Genomic DNA, 14,048 nt, shown 5'->3' on the forward strand with positions numbered 1-14,048 from the left:
TAGCTAAGGCTGGTTTTGCTAGTGCCATTCTTCGTGGCTTTCTAGGGGACTTTTCTGCTCCTTAAGCCTCCCAAGTTTCCTCTTGAGCTTTGGCACTCTCCCATCTGTTAAGAATACTACAGCAGTAAATGTATGGACATAGTACAGTTGTGTAAAATCTTACCATTATGGTAGCTGTCTATGCCTTCACTACTGCAGTTTTCACTCTCTCCCTCCATCACCCTAGTCCTTTGCCTTCCTGGATGTACAGGTTACTGCTTGGGTTCCTTGGACTGGTGTTCCTACTGGGGCAATCAGTGCTGTAGATGGTACAGCTGAATGTCACATTTATGCCCTACGTTATGCAAGGAGCGTTTGAGTGATGTTTGGTGTACCTTAAAGCAATGGTAGGCTTTGGTAGACTGGCCAGATGTCGGGCTTCCATGGCAGGGAATCCCATCTGTTAAGAATACTGCAGCAATGAAGGCAAGGACATCTACCATTATGGTATGATTTTACACAACTGTACTTTCTTTCCAAAGGTGTGCATAAATGTTCTTTAAGAATCATAACAGTCATATCTGATATAGAATGATCAGACAGGGCAAAGTGCACTGATATTGGTTTGTCATTCATTTTATTTGTAATTGGTATCTATGGGCATCCATCCGAGTTCTTTGCAACTCTCCTATGTAACCTGTTTCTGGACTTTTAGTTGTATTTGATTAGATAAACCATGTTTTTTGAACTGCGTGTAAATGAACTCTGAATGCCTTCCCCCCTGGCAGTCTGTCAAAGCTCAGAACTCCTCCCACTGCAAGTCTGTGAATGAGAATGACAAATCATATGGCAGGACCAGGACAGCCCTTCACACTCCCATAACCCTTTCATTTTTCTTCTGCCACAGTCATAGAATGATTTGTTGGGATATAGCTTCAGTTTCTAGGTGATAACCGCTGCAGAGCTCAGATAAGAAACCCCTTTTGGACTTTATTTCCTAGCTCTGCTATTTTCTGTCCATGCTGGAATAGTGTATTCTGCTGATTTGCTTTGTTTTTCTTATGTAAAATTTGTATATACTTTTAGACTGCTTTTGATTACCGCATACAATTTGTAAGGTTCCTTTTAAGCTCTCTGTGTTTCTGTAGGTTTTTTTTTTTTTTTTTTTACCATTTTAGTGTTTTATGGCCATATCTCTCAACCTTCCATCTCCAAAATGAGCAAAATGTGGAACACATACTAATGGCTTACTAACAACTTCAACTAGAAAGGTCATAGAACGGTTAAAATATGCTGGTTTTACTTATAAAGACGGTTCTTTAATGAATTAACATGATTAATTTCTATTTACCATGGATTTCAAGTAAAAAAAAGTCCTAACATTGAATATGTGACAGACTCTTTCAATGTGGAACTTTGAGGAACTTCGAGGAACATGAACTTTTTAGGACCCCCAAATGAGGTACGTTCCTCATAATGAGGTGCACTTCAGAGGTATGTTTATGGCTATTTCTGATTGTTTAAGTTTTGAACAAAGGCCATTTTCAATGCAGTTTTTCTCATTATTTTGTACTGCCATAACTGCTAGTAATTTGCAGCTGTTATTTCCACTGAGCAAAAGCTTGTTTTGAAAGTTTTGTCAGGAAAACTTGCATTTTTTCTTTGGCCCAATGATTATTTGAGACCATTGAGCATAAAAGTATGTTCTACATCTAAATCACGATTTGGGCACTGTATTTTTCTAAAATATTTCAGACAGGAGCTTTTCTTCAGTTTATATAGAATTCCTTTGTCTGATGTTTGGATTCATTGTTATTTGAGGTATTTGAGTAGATGTACAACTTAAGTGGATTTCTCATTTAAATTGTAATTTTGGCCCCATTTTGTTTATGTAATATTTCTGACAGGAATTTTACTTAATATTAGCTTTGTCAGGTCCTAGTGGCCTAATGGGTAAGGCATTTTCCTCCTAAGCCAGGGTTTGTGGATTTGAGTCCCATCTGGGGCGATATAATCTTGATACAGGTGGAGCTCCTTCTGGACTTAAGCTGTGGTGCATGTGATAAGCACTGTGATATATAGTATGTTAGATTAGATAGGTAGGGGCTCTGATCTCACTTCAGCCCACTCTGTGTGTATGTATATGTCCTTACAACAAATATAATCATATCACTGACTCAGAAAGGAGGAGGAGTGAACTTTCATATTTGTGAAGTGGGAGGTTGGTATAGTGATTAAGGTGTTTACCTTATAGGCATTAGCTTCAAGGTTTGATTCTCACAGGGGGCAATTGGCTAGACTTAGTGGCCCACAAGGACAGGTAGCCTAGTACTAACCTATGAACCTAAGTGTCCTCATACAGCTTGTGTGGCTTAGTAGGCTAGGAACATTAGCATTGGTGATGTGGTTGATGGTTTGAATCTGTCATTAGCCACATCTTTTGAGAGATGGGGGTATAGCTCAGTGGTAGAGCAATTGATTGCAGATCAAGAAGTCCCTGATTCAAATCCGGGTGCTCCCTACAAGGGTGGCTTAAAAGCCTCTTTGCTATAGTTGAGAGGGGACCAGGTTCGACACTTGGCAGAGGTGTTTATTAATATCCAACTAGCTACATGGCTAGAGTTACAGTCTTATGTCTAGTAGGTCCTGGGTTCAAGCCCATAACAGGCAGAATATGTCTGTATGAATATGCTATTTTTGGTATGGGGTTATAGCTCAGTGGTCAGCATTTGACTGCAGATCAACAGGTCCCTGGTTCAAATTCAGATGTCCCCTGCAAAAGTGACTTTTTGCAGTGACTCAGTAGCTCAGTCTGTCAAATGCCTTCTATTCAGTACATTTGGAGTAGGAGGTTGGCTTAATGGTTAAGGTGCTTACTTTACAAACACAAGATGCAGGGTTTGATTCTCACATGGGGTAATTGGCTAGGCTTAAAATGGCCCACAAGGGCAGTCAGCCTATTATTAATCTATTAACCTATTATACTTGCTACCTGGTCTAAGTCTATGTTAAGCTAAAATTGGCCTTTATTTATTTATATTGGGATCAATGTGATGTGTTTATCATGCTTTGTGCTGTGTTACTGAAATTGCTGTCTTTTTTCACAGTGCAGTATTCACTATGTTTTCCCTATAGAAATAGACTTCAGTTTGATGTTCAGAGGGAACTCTGTGGGACTTGTATATTTGGTACTGGGCTGATTGTGCAGTCAGTACTTTGTATTGATCTGGCTAGTTTTTGCACGTTCTCTTGATGGATTCATGTATGGTCCCCACTACCACCATCACCATCTTCCCCTTTTGCTCCTAAGAAAAAAAAAAGAATAAATCAAATATTATGCCTCAGACTATGACTTGTGACACTACAGTAGTCTTGGCTTCAGGTGAGTGGTCCAGTAGCCTGTATGAAACAACACAAAGCTCCGTTCCACTATCTTTATTGCCCTTTAGCGCCTCAGCAAAGATGCCTTCAAGAAGTGATACAAATTAAATAAAAAAACCCTTATTATAAAAAAAACATGAACCAATCAATTATCCAATACAAAAGCTGGATCCCTTATGGAGAATTGTTGAGGGTATGTAGAATATGTAACAATAATATGGATCTGGAGAAAGAGATTGGTTATACTATGGGAACGTTTGTACAAAGGGGCTATAGTAAAGACATTCTTAAAGAAGCAGTTTAAAAAATGGGGGTTAATAAAACGGGTTTTAAACAATACAGTGATAATATATTTAATAATGGAACATTTAAGCAAGAAGAAAGAGAAAAAAAAATTTTTTGTAACTACATATAATGTTTTGAGTGAACAAGTAAGAAATTTAATTAATGGTTACTGGGATTTCTTACATAGAGATGGAATGGTACAGAAAATTATAGATAAAAGACTATATATGTCTTATAAAAGAGGACAGAACTTAAAAGACATATTAGATCTTATTTTGTGCTACCGGAAGAAAATGTATACAGGTCCTTAGAGTTAAAAAGAACTCGGACTTGTAATAATTGTAATATATGCAAATATATAGTTCCTTTTTTTAACAAGATTAATAAGAAATATGAGGTCAGTGGAATGGAGGTTTGTGTTGTTTCATACTCTTATTTCTGGTGTTTGGTGTAGTATCGTATGGTCCAATAGCCTGCCTAAAGCTAAGGCTACTCCACAGTAGCCTTAGCTTCAGACAGCTATCAGACCTCTTGCCTTCTGTTACATCAAGGTCACAATTGTGCATGACATGAGGGCCAGAGACATCCTTCTGTACTGTACCATTGCCTGCTTCAGGAAGTCAGGGGTGCAGAATCTGTTGCAATGTTGGTATGTTTCCACCCAGGGATACTCCCACTATTGCAGTATATGCAGAAAAGAAACTGGCTTTCCATCTGGGATATTGACTATGGCTATTTCCATTGTTCAGGCATTTGATTACTGGGTGTATACCCAGGTTATGAGTAACCCAGGTGTGTCCTTCTCCATTCAATCTGCTAAGGAGTCTCTTTTTGAAGGAGATTCTGTGTCTGAGGACTCTGACCCATCTGAGCTGGATCAGTCAGTTTCCTCTGATGATAAACAGGTACAGGTAGCCAAATAGATGTCTTCTTTTCCCATATGCTGACTAGATTTAGAGATGTGTTCAACTGGGAACAATTATTAACTGCCCCCAAGATTAACAGGGTTCATGATCTCTTGAAGGAAGAGGTCGCAGACATTGAGGCCTTTCATGCATTAATCCCAGTATTAGAAGATGTCTTCATGAAGGCTTGTAGTTTTCCTCTGGTTGTTGAGGCTTTGCCTAAGAAAGGGTTGAAGAAATTTAGGGTGTACTCAGCCTTGCCTGTCCACCAAGCTCCTTTGTCTGTGGACCACACTTCTGTGTTCCAGTGACTTTTGCTAATAAGAAGAACATGTCGTCTTCTAACCCAGTCCCTGAAAATAAACTAGACAAGTGGTTAGAATTTTAGGGAAAGAAGAGGGCATGGTACAGCACAGAAGCTTTCAAAGTTTTAACTACCAGTGTTTTACGTGGAAGTTTGTGCTGAGATGCAAGTACAATTTAGATGAATTGCTTCATTTATGTCTGCAAAAGATTTATGCTAAAGATATTGTTAGTGTTTCTCAGGTGTGAAATCATGCTATAAATAGTGCCTTGGAATAGGGTTGATACTATTTCTAGAAATGCAGCATTGTCAGTGGTCATAAGTAAGTATACTTAGTTGCACACACACAATTTTTCTGATGAGTTAAAAAATTAGATTTTGAATGCTCCTCTTGAATCCAGTTGTGTGTTTGGTACAGCAGTTAATGAGATCCTTAAACACTGGGATGACGGATGTAAATTGATGCAAGGGGTAACAAAAAATGTTCATACTCCCAAGTTCTCCTCCTTTAAGCAAGATAACTTTTGGTGGCCTAATGATCAGAAGTACCAGATGAACAAGAATCAAAGCAATAAAAGTAAACAGCAGCATGACAACTCTAAGCCAAACAAGAGGGGTGCCTTTCCTAAAAATGATACTCCCTACCAACTTATGACTATGCCAAAGTGCATCACCCATCTTTTTCAAGTCCTTCCTCTGGTGCTTTGTCTCTTAATTTAACTCTCACCAAGGCAGCCTGGCAATCAATGGTTTCTGACAAATTGGTGCTAAACATTATTGGCAGAGGAACAGATGGCAGTGGAAAGAACATCCACCTTCTTTGGGGGGATCCCTCATCTGTCAGACCAGATTTAGTTATTTCCTCATATTCTCCAGCAAATTCTGGACTCTGGTATCATAGAATGGTCCCTCCTTTGAAAAGAATGAGAGGTTTCTTTTCCATAATTTTCTTTGTTCCCAAACAAGAGCAGCCTTGTAGATCTGTGTTGGACCTTTCTTTTCTGAAAACATTTAAGGTCCCCAAGTTCAAGATTCTCACCATGCAAGCAGCGCTTCCTCTGTTGCTGGACAACTGCTTCATGGTGTCACTGGACATGTAGGATGTTATCCCCACTGATCATTACTTCAAGAGATAATTGAGTTTGTTGTGTCTGGTTCTCACTATCTGCAATGTCCTTTGGGCTATTTACTGCACTGCAACTGTTTACCAAATGTCTTGGTCCAACAGTGGTCCACTGTTGGACTCTGAGCATTCACATCTTTCTGTACTTGCATGACTTGTTGATCTGTGCAGAGTCTGCATCCAGGTGTCTGGAATCATTAGAGAAGGGCTCAACCTTACATCTATGTTTCAGTTGAACCTCCAAAAGTCATGTCTGACAACCTTGCAAAAACTCATCTTACCGGCATGCTTCATCGATTTCAACAACAGAATGGCCTTTCTGCCTGAAGACAAAATCCCATCATACCCAATGGTGTTCTGAAATTCTCCAAGAGGAATGTTACCTTGGTGAAAGAATTCCTAAAAATTCTTGGACTGATAGCATCCATGATTCTTGTGATATCACTGGCCCATCTTCACATGAGAAAAATACAATGATATGCCAAAATTGTTGGACCCAGCATCTTCATTCCCTGGAATTCCACTTGCCAATACTGTCTTCCATCAGACAAGAACTACAGTGGTGAAGAGAACAGTTGAGCATCAGACCAGGACTTCTTTTTCCCTCCAGTACCAGTACAATCTGCCCAGACAGATTTTGTCCAACTTTGCTGGGGGAGCGGTGTCAATGGGGATAAGAGTGCAAGCCACTTGGATACCCAAGGATGCATGGAAGCATATCAGTATCAGAAATGTTGGTAATGATTCATGCCTTGAAAGTCCATCACCCCCTTTGGATACTGGGTCCTCTTCTGATCGTTACCGACAACACTGATGTCTCAACAAACAAGGGGATAGGTGGTCTTACCCTCTGTGCCAGTTGGCAATGAAAGCCTGGGAGTGGGCTTCTCAGTATTTTCTGACTCTTCAGGTAAAATACATCCCATCACAGCAGACTATTTTGGTCAGACCTGCACAAGTGCAGGCTCAAGGCAGTGGCATTCTAGGATCTACTCCAGATGTGGAGAATGTCTCAAATAGATCTGTTTACCTCCTTTCAAAATAGGCAGCAGGAGAAATTCTATACTAAACATCCTTGCAGCCATGCTTGGAGGACAGATACATTTTCATTTCCTTGAACAGAAATGTTCCTGTATGCATTTCCACTCTCCACTGATTCACAAGGTACTTCTGAAAGTTCAGAGAGAAATGCCAAAGATCATTGAGATGAGCCCCTATTAGCCCAGGCAACTTGGTTCTCCCAGTTAATGTTATTGGCCAAGGACAGTTAAAAAAATCTTGCACACATGCTGGACCTGCTAACGCATTCTCAGGGAAGACCAGTCCACCCAGATTTGGATAAACTTCAGTTGGCAGCCTGGATGATTCAATCTTGACTCTGTTTAGGCACTTGCTTCATGAGGATGTGCAGAAGGTGTTAAAAGAGACCAGAAAATCGGCTCCTATAAATTCTTATGTGTACAAATGGATGAGAGTTTCTAAGCAGTGTCTAAATGGAAACAGAGGGTCCATTGAGATTAATTTCCCTCTAGTCTTAAAATATTTGTGTGAGCAACTTCAGGATGGCTTATTGTATGCATCCATTAAGGTTGATCTACCTCTTTCTTCTTTTCTTTTGCTAGAACAGTTCATGAAAGGAGTATTGCATGTGAGACCCAATCGCAAGCAAATTCCTCCTTTGCAGGACCTCAATTATGTTCTTGAAAAATTGACCTTACCGCCTTTTGAACCAGCATCTCATACTTATAAGTTCTTAATGTGGAAAATTTTTATTTATTTATTTTATTTGCAATTTGCCAGGATAGTCCATTGGGTCACAAGGAGCCCATTTTCAATTGAGTCCTGGGGAGAAAAGCTCCAGAAAAATACAGATACATAGTACACATTGTGCATATACATTACAGATTATATCATAAGAATACAAAGTAAATATGATAAGGAAAGGTTAATCATAGAATACCTCAGTATAGTTCATTAAACACCAATAAAAAAACATTTTTATTTACAAAAGTAGCATAGGGTAACTGTTTAGTAGTTGGTCAAATAGTTCAATAGAGCTGTGGAACTATAGGAGGCAGTGATGGCGTATTTAGTTCTAGGAGAGTAGGAAGTGGTATTAGAAGGATTAGGTTTAATGGGAACAGGAGCACTTCCATTGTGAAGTTAGATGTGAGTGCAGCAAGGTTTTAAATGAGGACATACTGCTGATGATGCAGATAGGAGATGGTGGAGAATTCCAGAAGTGTGCAAAAGAGAAGGACATTAGGTGGCTCCCAGCTAGATGTGTAGGTTTGTACAATTGAATTAGTTTTTGGGAACTGCATCTTAGAAGTCATTCTGGCTCATGCATTTCAAAGGTAGTGGCTAGGGAGGGACAAAGAGAGGGGTTGTAAAGGAGTTTGTGTGCTTGGATGAGATGGGTATAAGTGAGGAGGTTAGGTAGCTCAAGCCAGTTTAGTTGGTGAAGAGAATTATAATGGTGAGAAATGGCTCTGTGACCTGACACAATTTTTGATATCTTGTTATAGCAAGAGGATAGTTTTGTTTTGAGGGAGGATTGCAGGTTGGTGAGGATAGATGCAACATATAGGAGGGATGGGATGAGATAAGTATTGCCTAGTATGAGCCTGGTGGAAGGAGGGAGAGATAACGATTATGGCGGTATAGCATGCCAAGTTTTTTGTTGTTTTTGATATTTATTTGTAAATGTTTGTCTAATTTTAGTTGATCTTCTATGAGTACTCCAAGTAGTTTAGTGTCTGAGACTATTTCTATGGGAGTATTGTTTTTGTTGGTGATTATGAACAAGTGTTTATCTAGGGAGGAGGTTTTGGAGGTGGTGAATAACGTAAGTTTATTTTTGGTTGCATTAAGAGCCAGATGGCTGTCTAGCATCCACTGCTCAGTAGAGGCAAAGGTGCTTTGGATAAGCTTATTTAGAGTGGGAATAGAAGGAGAGGAGCAGATAATGGTAGAATTATTGGCATATTGGATGAGGCTGGAGTTTGGAATGGCTTGGTAGAAGTCGTTAATTAATATATTAAATAGTAGGAGGACTAAAATGGAACCTTGGTGGACACCTGTGGGAGTATTAAGGAAGGGTGAAGTAGCTTTATTCCATTTGACTGCTGGTTGTCTGGTTGCGAGGTAGCTGGAAAACCACTTGGTACAGGAAGGGGATAAGTTTAGTTTGGAGAGTTTAAGAAGAAGTAGGTTATGGGAAATAGTGTCAAACACCGTGGAGAGGTCGAAGAGAAAGGTGGACACGAAATGGTCGGAATCACAGGTTTTGTTAATTGTTTCAAGGAAGGAGAGGAGGGCAGTGGAGGTGCTATGTCCAGGTCTAAATCCATGCTGTGTGGGGGTAAGGAGCTGGTTGTTGATGAGATAGGGTAAGAGTTGTTGGTGAATACATTTTTCAAGAAGCTAGGAAATAAGGGCTAAAGATAGCAATAGGGTGGATGTTTGGAATGTCATTATTATTGCCTCCTTTATGTAGAGGAATAATAAAGGCTTTCTTCCAGAGTTGGGGGACCTGGCTTTCTGAGATAGACTGATCAATTAGTATGCTGATAGGGAGAGCAATGGCTTCAGTGGCTACTTTTAGGAAGTAGGAGGGAATTTCAACAGGGGCATTGGAGCCAGGTTTTAATTTTAGGAGAAGTTTTTTTATGGTGGATATAGAGATGGGATTGATAGAGAAGAGTGGAGGTTGGGGGCAAGGGATGCTAGGGGAGGAAGGGATGGGTGCCTGGTGCCCTGCAGAGTTCTACAGCAGCAGAGAGACAAAAGAGAGACTTTGGAGTGATTAAGTATCATGTTTCTGCATTTCTTGCTGCCTTTAACTAATTCTGCCTAAAATGACGATTTTCTAGAGTTTCTGTGATTTAAAAAGCCTGTTTCAGATACATATTGTACTTATTTTACTGCCTGCACTTTAACAAAGTTGTTTTTGTGTTTAAATTACCTGTTTAACTGTTGTAGGCTACACACTCAAGTGTGATAGCCATTTTTGTGCATTTAAAGTGTTTTTTTAATTGTATCTGCTTTATTTTCTGAAAAAAAAAAAATATATATACTTGTTTTCCCACCTTTCTAAGCTAGTATAGTCCAGTTTTCAGGTTAGTGCTGAATTCAGGGCTGTGTTACAAGTTTCTGTGTTTGCCCATACCCTACTTGGATAGAAGGAAGTTTCTCTGTTCACTGTGAGAGAGGGAGCTTTGAGCAGCCTATCTGTCCCTGGAGGAGTGGTTTCAGCCCAGAAATTAGTAGTTTATTGGCCATTTTGGGCTAATTTCTATCTCTTTCATTTACCTGCTATAAAACCCACATTTGCAAGGTTTTTGTGCTAGTATACAGCTCAGCAAGCTCCTGCCTGGTGCCCTGTAGAGCTATACAGCAGCAGAAAGACAAAAGAGAGACTTTGGAGTGATTAAGTATAATTTTTCTGCATTTTCTTGCGGCCTTTAGCTAATTCCGCCTAAAGCGCTGATTTTCTAGAGTTTCTGTGATTTAAAAAGCTTGTTTCAGCTACATATTGTACTTATTTTACTGTCTACACTTTAACAACGTTGTTTTTGTGTTTAAATTGCCTGTTTAACTGTTGTAGGCTACACACTCAAGTGTGATAGCCATTTCTGTGCATTTAAAGTGTTTTTTGATTGTATCTGCTTTATTTTCTGAAAAAAAACAAAAAAAACAAAAAAAAAAAATATACTTGTTTTCCCACCTTTCTAAGCTAGTATAGTCCAGTTTTCAGGTTAGTGCTGAATTCAGGGCTGTGATACAAGTTTCTGTGTTTGCCCATACCGTACTTGGATAGAAGGAAGTTTCTCTGTTCACTGTGAGAGAGGGCGCTTTGAGCAGCCTATCTGTCCCTGGAGGAGTGGTTTCAGCCCAGAAATTAGTAGCTTATTGGCCATTTTGGGCTAATTTCTATCTCTTTAATTTCCCTGCTATAAAACCTGCATTTGTGAGGTTTTTGCACTAATATACAGCTCAGCAAGCTCCTGCCTGGTGCCCTGCAGAGTTATACAGCAGCAGAGAGACAAAAGAGAGACTTTGGAGTGATTAAGTATCATTTTCTGCATTTTCTTGCTGCCTTTAACTACTTCCGCCTAAAACTCCGATTTCCTAGAGTTTCTGTGATTTAAAAAGCTTGTTTCAGCTACATATTGTACTTATTTTATTGCCTGAATGTTAACAAAGATGTTTTTGTGGTTAAATTACCTGTTTAACTGTTGTTGGCTACACACTCAAGTGTGATAGCCATTTCTGTGCATTTAAAGTGTTTATTGATTGTATCTGCTTTATTTTCTGAAAAAAATATATATATACTTGTTTTCCCACCTTTCTAAGCTAGTATAGTCCAGTTTTCAGGTTAGTGCTGAATTCAGGGCTGTGTCACAAGTTTGTGTTTGCCCAAACGTTACTTGGATAGAAGGAAGTTTCTCTGTTCACTGTGAGAGAGGGAGCTTTGAGCAGCCTATCTGTCCCTGGAGGAGTGGTTTCAGCCCAGAAATTAGTAGTTTATTGCCCATTTTGGGCTAATTTCTCTCTCTTTCATTTCCCTGGTAGAAAACCTGCATTTGCGTGGTTTTACACACTGGGCAGCACCGATTAGCTAGGGTATAACTATTCTCGGCTCCACAAAGTCTACTCTTCAATTTTTCCCTTGGAACTAGACAAACTTTCAACTTAAGCACTCAAACCATTCACTTCTCATTCCGGCACTTGCTCAAAACTCATAGCAAGCACTAATAAACCTTAGCACTAGACCCCCCTATACTGTAGAGAAGGACAAGGCTCTCTATTCGACCTTACCAGCAAATCAGTAAAACAGTTTACTGTACCTATCTAGGCATGTCCAAAGGGCAGTTTCAGGTGTACTCTCTGGTCCAACTGGTGAATCTGGGCATTTTGAGGCAATGTTACAACTGCCTCATGTACACAGACAAACCCTAAACTCCTTCCACCAAACACTAATACATGCAAGAGATACAATTATACAGCCAAACTGGAAGCTAAGCTCTCTCAACCCAAGACTGGACCAGGCAGTCAAGAGGAGAAGGGAATTACTTGCATCACACCACCAGCCTAACATAGACCTATAAAACCAGCACCTGCAAAAAAAACACGAAAACATACTCGGAGGCTCTAAATAAAAATCTGCAAAAGCAACAGAGACCTCCAAAGCAGACATCCAAGCAACCTACACCCCCCCAACACAAACCATGAAACACATACTTCACAAAACCAGTGTGCCACGCAATCACAGCCCTTAAGGCAAAATAACATACCCAACACACTAGTAATAGGTGACTCTATAGTCAGGCACACTGACATCCCACTCACTAGGCTGAACAAGGAGAAGGTTGCTGTTAGCTGCCTGTCAGGTGCTAGGATCCGCCACATAACACAAGCACTCAGATCACTCCAGAACAAGTACAAATATGAGACTCTCATTGTCCATGTTGGTGTGAATGACCTGAGCCGTACATCCCTGGACTACATGAAAAAAGACATGGAGGAGCTCTCTGATCACGTAGCCCAGGCAGGTATGACCCTGAGTATCATCCTGCCCTGACCAAGAATGATACAATAGTATAGAGAAAAAATTATCAATTTCAACAATTGGTTAAGCTTCTGGTGTCATTCAAAGGTGATCCAGTGTCTGTCAGCCTGGGATGACATGCTCAACAAGTCACGCAGCTTTGCTAGAGATGGCTTGCACTTGTCACCCTTATGCTTTTGAATACTGGCCAAGGCTCTTGCCACCCCCATAGTGCCTTTTTTAGACAAGGCTCAAAAGACAAACCCTCAGCCATAAATAGCACAAGTAAGAAAAAACTGAGGGTAATGCTACTCAATGCCAGAAGTCTAAACCTCAAAATGCACGCACTCGAGGCTTTCCTCAGTATGGAGAACATAGATAATCTGTGCAGTAACAGAAACCTGGTTTAAGGCTCTAGAGAGCACACCAGCACTACCAGGCTACAACTCATACCATACATTTTAGACACAAAACCCGGACCGAAATACAAAAGGTGAGGAAGTATCCATATTCATCAAGGATACCCACACCTACAGGTTAATGGCACAGCATGATGCTTTAGAGATCATCCACGTGCAACTAACAATGGGCAAAACTGCTGCTCAAATTATAGCTTGCTACAGATCACTCACCATGTCCCAGGACCCCCACTCCGCATTCCTGGAAACATAAAGGTCCTACCAAACACCCTGATAGTGGGTTATTTCAATTGCCCAAACATTAACTGGGAGAACAACTCAAGTACAAACTCCCTTGCCCAACATTTCCTAGAATTTATAAACTCTAACGCCCTGGATCAACTGGTCAACATCCCTACCAGAGGTGACAACATATTGGACCTTGTCATCACCAAAATGGGCGACCGGTGTTCCACATCGGAGGTCAACCCCTCGCTGGTTAGATCTGACCATAAACTAATCACTCTGGATATACACATTCTGCCATCACCCCTGGTCAAAGAAACCACCGTGAAAAACTTTTCAAAAGCAAGATTCACATTACTTAAGACCGAGGTGGGAAGTTTCAAAGCCCCCATGCTAAAGGATAATGCTGTCCAAGCTGCAAAATCCTTTACTAATGCACTGTATGTGCACCTACAAGAATGCATGGATCGTACTATCCCAAACAAAACCAAGACTCACTCCTCCAAGAAAAGGAAACCAGTCTGGTTGGACCCCTGCCATAAACAAGCTATACAATAGAAGGAGGAAACTAGTACAGAAAAAGAGTAAAATCCCAATAAGGGAAGACATCCCTGATCAGTATCAGCAAGAAACTACATTCCCCTCATAAAATCATCCAAGACTAGCTTCGAAAGAAAAAGTGCCATGGACTCCAAAGATAACCACAGGGCATTCTTTAGCTATGTCAAGAATCTAAGTGGCAATTCTCAGATCTGCTCGGAGTTAGTGCAGAATGGCACAAAATACACTGAACCAACTGATATAGCCAACATCCTGGCAGACAGGTTCAGTGCAAACTTCACCCCCAAAAGGGCCCATAACTATACCAGAAGAA

General features: G+C 40.3%; 1 non-coding gene across 1 annotated transcript; it reads left to right on the plus strand.

Moving 5' to 3' along the window:
• Positions 1–2,428: 2,428 nt before the first annotated feature.
• TRNAC-GCA lies at positions 2,429–2,500 on the plus strand. Its single transcript has one exon. It is a non-coding gene; the product is annotated as a tRNA-Cys (tRNA).
• The last annotated feature ends 11,548 nt before the right edge of the window (positions 2,501–14,048 follow it).

Source organism: Protopterus annectens, chromosome 9.part0 (genome assembly GCF_019279795.1).
Source record: "Protopterus annectens isolate FY-2018-M chromosome 9.part0, PAN1.0, whole genome shotgun sequence".
Taxonomy (NCBI): Eukaryota; Metazoa; Chordata; order Ceratodontiformes; family Protopteridae; genus Protopterus; species Protopterus annectens.